Below are 11,602 nucleotides of genomic sequence, written 5' to 3' on the forward strand. Positions count from 1 at the left end.
GACTCAGCGACACAGAATCCTTCCATCTGATGACTTGGTCAATCCCAGAATCCTTTGCAGAATCCTCTTCACTCAGCAAACAGATGGAGAAAGAGAGTATGGAGAAGGCCCACATGTTTCTTAAGCACTTGGTTGTGGCACTTCCATGTATGTCCCATTGATGAGAACTGGCACATTGTTTCCCCTAAATGATGGGGAGCCATGAAACCCAGTCCCTGTGTGGGCAGCCACTCTCCAGCAACACAGATCTTTGTGTTCACTTGGCCATTTCTGTCATGGTAGAGCTGGCGAGCTTTCTGGTGGATTACACACAGGGGTTGAAGGAAACTGAGGCACCCAGCATAACTCCTTGGCTTTTGGCCTCAGCAAAAGCGGAAGGTGACTATTACCTGAAACGGAAGTTGGAGAAGAGCAGATTTAATACTGGGAATAGGGGTATTCAAAAGTTCCATTTTGGACACATACAGTATGAGCTACCTGAGACATCTAAAAGGAAATGCCAAAAAGGCAACTGAGTGTTTGAGCCAGGACTACACAGGAGGAGTCAAGACTGAAGATTTAAACATTGCATTTCCCCTTTACCCAGTGGCTTCTCATACTAACACCTCCTCACAGAGTGGTATGGGTCCCTCATTGCCCTTGACCTTCAATGCATTAACTGCATTAGCACAGCTTTATTGCTCTATTAGAGAGAATGTTTGTAAATCTGTTACTCATGGAATGATATCGGTTACTAGGACATGCATCCACTCACTCAACACATAGTTTATTGAGTGTCTACTACATGTCAGCCAAGTATGATTAGCAAGGAAGAAGACTCAGTCTCTGCCTCATGAAGATTGCATTCTAATAGGTGAGGACAGATAATAAACAAAAAACTAAGTGTACAGTGTGTCAGGTTTCTTGGAGGACAATAAAGCAAGATAAATGAGAAATACTTGGGAAATTGGGGGACTAGAATTACTAGAAGCAGAAAGATATCTATAATAAGAAATATTTGGCCCTGGCTGGTGTGGCTCAGTGGATTGAGCGCTGGCCTTCAAAACAAAGGGTTGCCAGTTTGATTCCCAGTCAGGGCACATGCCTGGGTTGCAGGCCGGGTCCCTGGTTGGGGGTGTGCAAGAGGCAACTGATTCGATGTTTCTCTCCCTCTCTTTCTCCCTCCCTTCCCCTCTCTCTAAAAATAAATAAATAAAATCTTTAAAAAATATATTTGAGCAGAAAGTGGAAGGAAGTTGAGTGAGCAAATCAAGTGTCTATATGGGAGAAGAATGTGCCAGGCAAGTACAAAGGCCCAGAGGCATACGAGAACCTGGCATGTTTGAAAAACAGCCAGGAGGCCAGTATGCGTGAGGTGGGGTGGGAATGGAGAAGACTGGCAGGGGATGAGGTCAGAGAGGTGAGAGGCGGGAAAACCATGCAGTAGCGAAAGCAGGCTTTCCCCCACCAACTCCTTCATGTAAATGAAAAAGGAGGAAGAAAAACAAACCCTGTCCAGGTACAGAAATCTTTGCAGAGCGAGCAATGGACAATCAGGAACTTCCTGTGCAGTTCCCAAAGTGAAGCACCTTTAAAGTGGAGGACTTGCAACCAAAATGAGAAAGGGTAACAGTCTTATACTATGGAGCACAGAATGTACAATTTTCCCTTGTGCAGCAGGTTTTCTTCACAGTTAATTGCAGCCACATGTGAAGCACTGCGGGGAAGCATTTTTAGCAAGCGCCATCAGAGACCTGGACAAACGCTCCCCATCCCTCATGCTTGGAGCAAAACCAGTTGTGTGATTAGCCCAGAAGGATGGGAACATAAAAATCCTGCTGTGATAAAAACTATGGTTTCTGAATTTCAACTCCAAAAACTGAGCCAGAGGCCTTTTATTAGCTTGTTTTTATAAATGTCTGAAGAAGCTGGTTTAAATGAAAAAAAAAATTTTTTTTCAAGGAAGACGTGGTTTCTCTATTAAATTTCCTTTCATGGCTCCCTCCTGATCTGCCCACTGTCGTGAGGATCATGAAACGAAAGCACCGGTGATGGAAGCTGGGCCTTTCACCACTGATCTCGATCGCAGTGGGGCCTCATTAAAGGCAGCTCATCAGTAACCGTAAACGTGTGGACAGGGCTTTATGGTTGGTGTTCACGAGGTTGTTTTATTTAATGCTGACATCTCTGGAATTGTCCCGTTTTCTCTGTTTTATAGGGGAGTGTACATAGTCGACATTGTCTGGGTTTTGGCTCCCCAGCATCTAGAGTTCCTTCCTATTTGGGAGAAATTCTCCATCGGCTGGGTCTACAGAAATCAAAAGAAGCCACATGGCCCCTCCCTGGCAGCCAGGAGGTAGGCAAATGACCAAGGCTCAGCCAACTGGATGTTCCTGCCTGGGATCTTCACTCTTTTGTTTGTTTGTTTGTTTTTAGACAGAAGGGAACTGAAGGACAAAGAGAGGGAGAGAAACACCAGTGTATGATTGTCTCTCATGTGTCCCCTACTGGGGACCTGGCCTGCAACCCAGGCATGTGCCCTCACTGGGAATCAAACCCTCAACCTTTGGTTCACAGGCCAGCGCTCAATCCACTGAGCCACACCAGCCAGGGCTGATCTTCACTCTTGAGAGAGTGATTTGAAGTCTTGGTGGTGGCAGGAGCAAGGGTCCTGGATTGGCAGAGCCTGGACCTAAGTAGTGAATCAATGTAGGAGAGTCAGAGCTTCCTCCACCAGGCAGCTCTGGGGACAGCCCTGGCCACCCTCTCTAGCTCCTGACCACTTCCTGAGTCTGGTTCTCTAGCCTTCCCCTCTGTTCTTCAGTCACTCAATACCCACACAATAAATTGCTTATATTAACCAGAGACCATTTCTGTTGACTACAACCCAGAAGCCTGGCTTAATCTTAAGTAATTTGCAGACCCTCACTGATGAAGAATAATTCCCCTAGACTTCCACAGTTGACTTACATTATTTTTGTTCTGATTTAACTCAAAAATCAACTATAAAAGTAGACATACATTCCTTAGAGGCTTGTAGCTTTTGAGTAACTATAAAACACAAACACATTTGCAAGTTAAATACAAGCAATGCCACAAAATCAGCAATGTTGCATTAACAGCATTAACTTAATATGGCATATGATCATGAAACTAAATAGCTATTAGCAACGTGAACAGGGAACTGATTGATACGGGTTCATTGTTTGTTCGTTTGTTTGTTTTTTAACTTACCTGGGCCACTTACTGACTTAACTTTTCTACCTCTTTTCTCCATTTAAACCATAGTGGACAATCCATTCATACAGCTTATCTCGAGGTCCTGTGCCCTTTACTTTGCATGGGCACATCATTCACAAATGAAGACTACTGATCTTCTTTTGTCATTGGGTTAGAACAATTTAAATTCTTCTACCTGGGCCCTGACCAGATAGCTCAGTTGGTTGGAGCGTTGTCCCTGTGGGTGTGCTCAGGTTGCGTGTTGATCCTGGTTGGGCGAGTGGGAGCAGCAACCAATGAATGCATGGACGGGGGAGCAGTGGTCCATGTATTTCAATTTCTTTCTCTCTCCCTCCCCTGGTCCCTCTCAAAAATCAGATCGGCTCCAATGTTGTCACCGTAAACACAAATGCAAATGCAGAGTCTGAAATCAGCTAGAAATGTTGTTCAGAATATCCAATATTTGCTTTAATGAAATTTTAAAAGATTAATATTAATACTACTAAATTTTAAACATTCTCATAGAAACCTTACAAATTCCTGAAAATATATTTGTAAACCCCAGTTTCAGAAATCATGACAAAGTAGTTAGAGGCGTAAGCTTTGAAGTTAAAAAAAAAGAATTCTGGTTTTGAATCCTAACCTGACCCTTTAATTGTCTTGGGATCTTGAGCAAGTTACTTAATCTCCCTGAGTCTTAATTTTCTTACCTGTAAATTGAAACAATAACACCCATCTTTTAGGACAGTTGTATTAAACAAGATGACTGTGTAGCTATTTAATAAATGCTACTAAATATTGTCACTGATGTCCTAACTGACATTCAGGCCCAGTTCATATAATCACTTGGTCACAGAGGCAAAACGGGAACCCAGACCCTTTCAACACCTAGCCTTTGGCTTTGGATGCTATCTGTGCTGAGTGAGCAGTGTGATGCCCCCGGGGCAGCTGCCTACCTTTTAGGGCTGTGCTGATAGGGAGCTGCTGTTTCTGAGGGATTTACACTCTGCAAAAGATCACTGAGTCCAAAGGTTGATCTTATTGGTAATCCTTCTTAAAAAAAAAAAAAAAAAAAAGGTCACATTATTTTCCTATGTGAAAACTCCTGTCCAGCTTCTCTATTCCTTATACTTGTGGTTCTCCAAATGGGGCCCCCTGATTAGCAGGGACTTATTAGAAAGGCACAGCATGATCTCACCTTTAACTGGAACCTAATCAACAAAAGAAAAAAACCAAGCAAAATATAACCAGAGACACTGAAATTAAGAACAATCTGACAGTAACTAGAGGGAAGGTGGGAGGGGATAATGGGGGGAAGGGTTTTCAGGAACAACTACAAAGGACACAGGGACAAAACCACCAGCGGAGGGTGGGGGTAGGGGAGGGGAAGCAAGGGAGGGAAGTGGGTTTGGCTGGGGTTGGGGGGAGTAGTGGGGGATAAATGCAGACAACTGTAATTGAACAACAAACAATAAAGTAATTTAAAAAAAGAAAGAAAGGCACAAGCAAATTCTCAGGCCCCATCCCAGACATCCTCCATCAGAAACTCTAGCAGGGGAGGGGGAGGAGGAGGGGACAAAATCTGCATTTTAACAGATGACCCTGACGCATGTGAAAGTTTGAGAACTACTGGTTTATAGGACCAAGTCCAAACTCCTTAGCACAGCATTCAAGGCTCTTCCCGTTCCAGTCCAAGCCTACTTTTCTAGGTTCGTCTCCTGACACTCCTGAAAACACTTCATGCTCTAAATAACAGCACTGAGACTTTACTCTCCATCTTAAACGTGACTGGTCCCTTTGCACTGTGGTACGGGTAGTGCAGTCCCCTCTGCTGGGCGCTTCTTCGAAAGGTCTCGGTCTCGGTCTCTGTGCGGCCTCCCCTGATTGTGTCAAGGCTGCATTTGTGGCTCTGCAGCTGTTATGTCACACCTCCATTACACACACAGGTACATACCACGCTGCGTTGTCACTAACTAGTTACTTGCTTACCTCCCCATCTAGATTACAAGATCTGTGTATTTAAGACTGTTGGTTAACAATCATTGTCCGTTCCCTCCTTGTCCCAACAAGAGCATCCCAATTTCCCAGCTCCTTTGCAGACTGGAGTGGTCAAAGAGATACAAATGGAAGCTGATGAATGAACTTCCCTGGAGGGTTCCCTAATGGGGTTTGGGGAGCTTAATGATACAGCTGGCAGCTCCCCTGCTGCTCTTCCTTCCTTCCTTCCTTCTAATTTCAAATGAGCTGCAATGCCCACTGTGCAACCATGAGGTAAGCTTGAGGATGGGAGACAAGTGCTAAGGATGATGGAGCAAAAAGATAGTAGGAGCCTGGGACATTCGTGATATTGTAAGGCCATTGCACCAACTCTGGACCTTTGTCCCCAGTCTTCAGGTTACATGATATTCACATAGATGCCATTCTTATTAGGACCATTGCTGTTTTCTTCCCCAGGATCTCACAATGCAGTTTCTCAAAGGCAGGACTGTCTCATTAACCTCTGAATCTACAGTGCCCGGCATGCTTGCCTGACCCATAGCAGATGCTTAATAAATACATGTGGAAGGAAGGAAAAAAATCCTTATCATTTCTGCTGCAGAAGGAATCAGAGCTCATTTATTGGTCCTAAAATTGCCTTCCTGGAAACTCTGGGAAACCACATCAGGTTTTTAAAGAGAACCAGATCTTTTAAATATTATTTTAAGTTAAAATGTCACAGTTATAACTTAAGCCAGGATAATATTATCTTACCATCGGACAGAAAATAAGTGCTAAATGAAGACACGTGTCACTGCTGCTTAAAATCCCTCTGTGGTTCCCCACAGCTCTTCAAGTCCCAAATCCCTAAGTCTTTTCTGACTTTCCACTGATTTTTAAACTTCTATAGCGATAATTGTAGATCCACATGGCATTGTAACAAATAATAAAGAGAGGCCCTGACTGGTGTGGCTGCGATGGTGGGGCGTTGTCTCGCACAGCGAAGAGTTGCCAGTTCAATTCCTGGTAAGGGCGCCTGCCTGGATTGTGGGGCAGTCCCCGGTTGGTCAAACAATTGATGTTTCTCTGTCACATAGATCTTTCTTTCCCTCCTTTCCCCTCTCTCTAAAATAAAGAAATAAAATCTTTAATAATAATACTAATTATAAAGAGAGATCCCCTGTACCGTTAGCCCAGTTTCCTCCAACGCTGACATTTCACAAAACTATTGTACGACAGTCTGCGTGTGTGTTAATTCTATAACATCTCATTATGTGTGTAGGTCCATGTATCCACCTCCACAGTCAAGATATAGAACATTATATCTTTAGACCCATACTCACCTCCTTCCCACTGCGCCCTCTCCCCAACCCTGACCCTTGGCGACCACCTGTTTGTTCTCCATTTCTAAAATTTTGTCTTTTCAAATGTTGTATAAATGGAATAACATAGCATGCATTCCTTGGGGATCAGCTTATTTCGCTCAGCATAATCCCTGGAGATCCATCCAAGTTATTGTGTGTATCAATAATCTATTCCTTTTATTGCTGAATAATACTCCTTGGTATGGATGGACCATTTGCCTGTTGAAGGACATCTGGACTATTTCTAATATGGGGTTATTATAAATAATAAAGCTGTAATGAAGCCCTGGCAGGGTGGCTCAGTTGGTTAGAACGTTGTGCTGTACACCAAAAGGTATTGGGTTCAATCCCTGGTGGGGGCACATGTGGGAGGCAACCAGTCGATATTTCTCTCGCAACAATGTTTCTCTTTTTTTCTCTCTTTCTCCCTCCCTCTCTCTCTAAAATCAGTGAATACATTTGAGGACGAGAGAGAGGGAAAGGAAAGGAAAGGAAGAAGGAAGGAAAGAAAGGAAGGAAGGAAGGAAGAAGGAAAGGAAAGCTGCAATGAACATTCTCTTACAAGTTGTTGTGTAAACATTCCCACTGCTTTTTGAATCCTTTCTATCACCCGGGAAGTTCCCTCCCTCGTGAGTCCTGCTCTGTCAGACACAACCGCCCAAAAGTCTGTTCAGAAGTGAACTGTATGAGGAAGCAGGCTCTCCAGAGAATCCATTTTAAGACAAGGATGGAAGCAGAAAAAACCAGCTTTGGTGGGAAGCAGCCGTAATGGAGGTTTGGGTTGGGGGTCTGTCACTGCAGCTAGTGAGCCCCAGTGACCGCGTCAGCAGGGGGTGGCAATAGGGTCTTTGCCGGAAGTCTGGTGGGATGGTCTGGGCATTGTTCCTGGTCCCGGGGCCTCCAAACCTCACTCTCTGGCCCTCTTGAAGATATGAACTACCTGATATCCTTTTACAAATTCATTTTCTGCTCAAGTGCGTTTTGTTTGCAATTCAGGACTCTAATCCATCTCCCTCTCCAGCCTCACGTCGAGCCATTCCTTCCACTCGACGCTCCAGCTATCCGCGACTACTCAGCTTCCCAAATAACGCAGACTAGCATCATGTGCCTTTCTTTTATGGCACTTGTCATAAAGGGAACATTGCCTGTTTACTTATCTGTCTCTCTAGGAACTATTAAACTTGTATCCCCAGTCACACTGCTACTGTCCTTAACACATGCTAAAGCAATATTCAAATAATTGCTTGTGTTTATCTTTGATGCGATAAGAACAACGCCTGTGACCAGCACCATTATGGTCACTGTGGCACTCTGAACTAAAGTTTCCCTGTCTATAAAATGGAATAACTACTGAAAGGAGGACAGTTGAGAAATTAGTGATATCCACAACAAACAAACAAGAAAACATACCCAGTTAAGCTATGGGCAGAGGACTTAGATATTCTCCAAAGAGGATATACAAATTGCCAATAATCATAAGAAAAGATGTTCAACATCACTAATCACTAAGAAAATGGAAATAAAAACCACAGTGAGCTACTACCCACTAGGATGGCTGCTGTCAAGAAGCCAGGAAACAAGAAGTGTTGGGGAGGACGTGGAGAAATTGGAACCCTTCCACACTGTCAGTGGGGACGTAAAACGGTGCAGCTGCTGTGGAAAACAGCATGGTGATTCCTCAAAAAATTAAAAACAGAATTACCACATGATGGGGAAATCTCATTTCTGGGTATATACCCAAAAAATTAAAGCAGGGATTCAAAAATATATTTGTATACTCACATTCATAGCAGTATTATTTGCAATAGTCAAAAGATGAAAGCAACTAAGTGTCCACTGATGAGTGAATGGATAAGCAAAACATGGTATGTACATACAACAGGGTATTATTCAGCCTTAAAGAAGGAGAAAGTTCTCACATGTGCTATGACATGGATGAAACTTGAGGACATCATGCTAAGTAAAATGAGCCAGCCACAAAAAGACAAGTACTGCGTGACTCCACTTACACGACATACATAGAGTAGTCCAATTTATAGACAGGAAGTAGAATGGTGGTTGCCGGGGAATGAAGGGAGAGGGGAATAGGAAGTTAGGGTTCAATGGGCACATTGTGTTTTGCAGGATGAAAAAAGTTCTGTGGGTGAATGGTGGTGTCGGTAACGAGACAATGGGAATGCACTTAATCCTACTGAACTTTAGACTTAAAAAGGGTTGAGATGGTAAATTTTATGTTTTGTATATTTTACTACAGATTTTTTTAAATAATGGGGATATAAGTCTCTTTTACATTATTATTTTATTTTTAATTTTTTTAATCCTCACGCAAGGACATTTTTTCATTGCTTTTAGAGAGAGAAGAAGGGAGAGGGAGAGAAAAAAAGAGAGAGAAAGGTTTATGTGAGAGAGAAACATCGACTGGTTGTCTTCTCATACGCGCCCTGACCTGGGATCACACCTACAACCTGGGCATGTGCCCTAAATGGGAACTGAACCTGTGACCTTTTGCTCTACAGGATGATGCTCCAACCAACTGAGCCATAGCAGCCAGGGCTATTTTACGGCAAATTTTAAAAAATTAGTAATAAACCACAGTGAGTTGTCTCCTCATATCTACTAAAATGGCTAAAACAACATCAAATGTTAGCAAAGATGGGAAGCAATTGGAACTCTTATAACAGCAACTGTTAAGCACTTTTTATAAATATTTAAAAATTTAAACATACGTGTATACTTATGATGTGACTGCAATTCTATAGCTAGATATAGTCCCAAGAGGAATGAAAAGTTCCAAAAAGATGTGTAATCATATGTCAGAGCAGCTTTACGTATAATAATCAAAAACTGAAAACAAGATGGATAAGCAAATTGTGGGATAGTCATACAATGGAACCCTACGGAGCAATAATGGAATGACTACTGATGCATGCGCTGACACAGATAAACCTCAAAACCATCATGCAAAGCAGATACAAAATACTAAATACTGTATGAAAAGACAAAACCAATCCTTGGTGCTAGAGATGAGTTCAGCGCTTCCCTGGATGGCACTTAGGATGCGTTGACTGCAAAGAGTCATGAGGGAACTTTCTTGAGTGGTGGAAATAGTTTATATCTTGATAGGTGGTTACATGAGTGTATACATTTGTCAAAAGTCCTTGAGCTGCCCTGGCTGGTGTGGCTTAGTGGATTGAATGCCAACCTGTCAACCAAAGGGTCACTGGTTCAATTCCCAGTCAGGGCACATGCCTGGTGTGCAGGCCAGGGCCCCAGTTGAGGGCATGCAAGAGGCAACCACACATTGATGTTTCTCTCCCTCTCTTTCTCCCTCCTTCCCCATTCAGGAAAAAACAAAAAAAAAGGTTCTCAAGCTGTACACTTAAAATAGATCTAAATTATACTTCAATAAAGCTGAAAAATGTTAGTAGGATATAGACAAGAAGCATCTACTCAGTGTTTACATTTGAAACACTAGAATCTCACTCTTTGGCATCAAAGAAATTAGAATGTCTCATGTTAACGTTATTTATGTTTTTGTACTTTTACATGCAGCAGTGAAATGATGGAGGAAAAAAAGAAACAGAAAATGACATTTTTGAGAGCTTTCTCTTCTGTGGGTCATCTGCATGGTATGGTGGAGAGTGTGAGATTTGAACCTGTGGCAAGCATTTTGCTCCCACAATGAGAGCCTACAGGGTATGCTGCTTGGCCTTCTCACATGGGTATTATCATTTAACCCTCAACACCTCGGAAGATTTATTGCATTCATGTTTACAGTTGGGCAAGGAGGCTCAGATCTGTTAAATAACTTTCTTGTCACACAGTAAGTGGTGGAGCTAGGATTTAAACCTAAAACTGTCCCAGGTCTTTTGACTACAAACCTGGAAACTGGAATCCTATATGTATAGATATTGGGTCCCAGCCACCAAAACCTGTTTCCTTTGTTTTAAAATGATTAGGGTCTCCCCAGGAGAGTCCCCGAATTCTGTGCAACTTTGACCTATGTAGGTAAGACACAGGGAAGCCAGCCCATTGTTTCTATATTTCATTAGGATCTACTGGAATATTTCTTTTCTCTTTCAGCAATTTCTTTCTTTTTATTTACAGTTGTGTTCAATGCACACCATTTCCATAACAGAGAAGTTACTATGAATCGAAGCATAAATACACACGCAATGTACAATCCAAAACAGATGCACACCAGTCAGATATGAAGCAAAACATAGTAGCTTGAGATCTATTAAATCTGCTGTTTCCATGTTGCTTTCTAAAGATGGCCAGAATTGACTTTGGTTATTAAGAATACTGTGCCCATGCTAAGTACTAGAACGTCTTAGCATAGTGTGTGCCCAGGTGAACAGAAGGCTTCATGGAGTGTCTATTGCTAAAAAAAGTTTCTCTGTATTGAGGCAGTTATAAAACATCTATAGTTGACCCTCAAACAGCACAGGTTTGAACTGCACTGGTCCACTTGTACGCAGATTTTTCTCAATAAATACCTGGACTGTTTTTGATCTGTAGTTGGGATGAAAAACAGATGCAGACGGCCAACTATATGCATTCATCTACTTCATTTTATATAAGGGACTTGAGCATCTGCAGGTGTTGGTATCTGTGGAGGGTCCTGAAACCAATTCCCTGCAGTTACTGAGGGACAATCGCTGTAAGTTTTGGTGGGGTCAAAAGTTACACAGAAATTTTTGACAGTCAGGGGTCAGCACCCCAACCCCAGTGTTATTCAAGCATCAAATTTATTTCTCAGAATCAGGTTCCCCTTAGGCTTCAGCCCCTCCTAGACCCACGTTCTAACCCTCTGAAGATGTTGACTGATTGTGACATGTTCTGATTGCTTACCTTGATCTGGTGACAAAAGACTTGTGGTTTAGATTTACATCCTAGTTCAATTAAATCTGTTGAAGTTCTGGTTCACTCTCAAAAAAAAAGCCCCATTCATTCTCAACTCACCAGACGCACAGGTTGACATACTAGTTCTATAGGTCAGGCCTCTTCTTCATTCATAAAAGGAACTGATTTACTCGTGGAACTGAAGTGTCCAGAGGGAA

This window comes from Desmodus rotundus, chromosome 8 (assembly GCF_022682495.2).
Source record: "Desmodus rotundus isolate HL8 chromosome 8, HLdesRot8A.1, whole genome shotgun sequence".
NCBI classification, from domain to species: domain Eukaryota; kingdom Metazoa; phylum Chordata; class Mammalia; order Chiroptera; family Phyllostomidae; genus Desmodus; species Desmodus rotundus.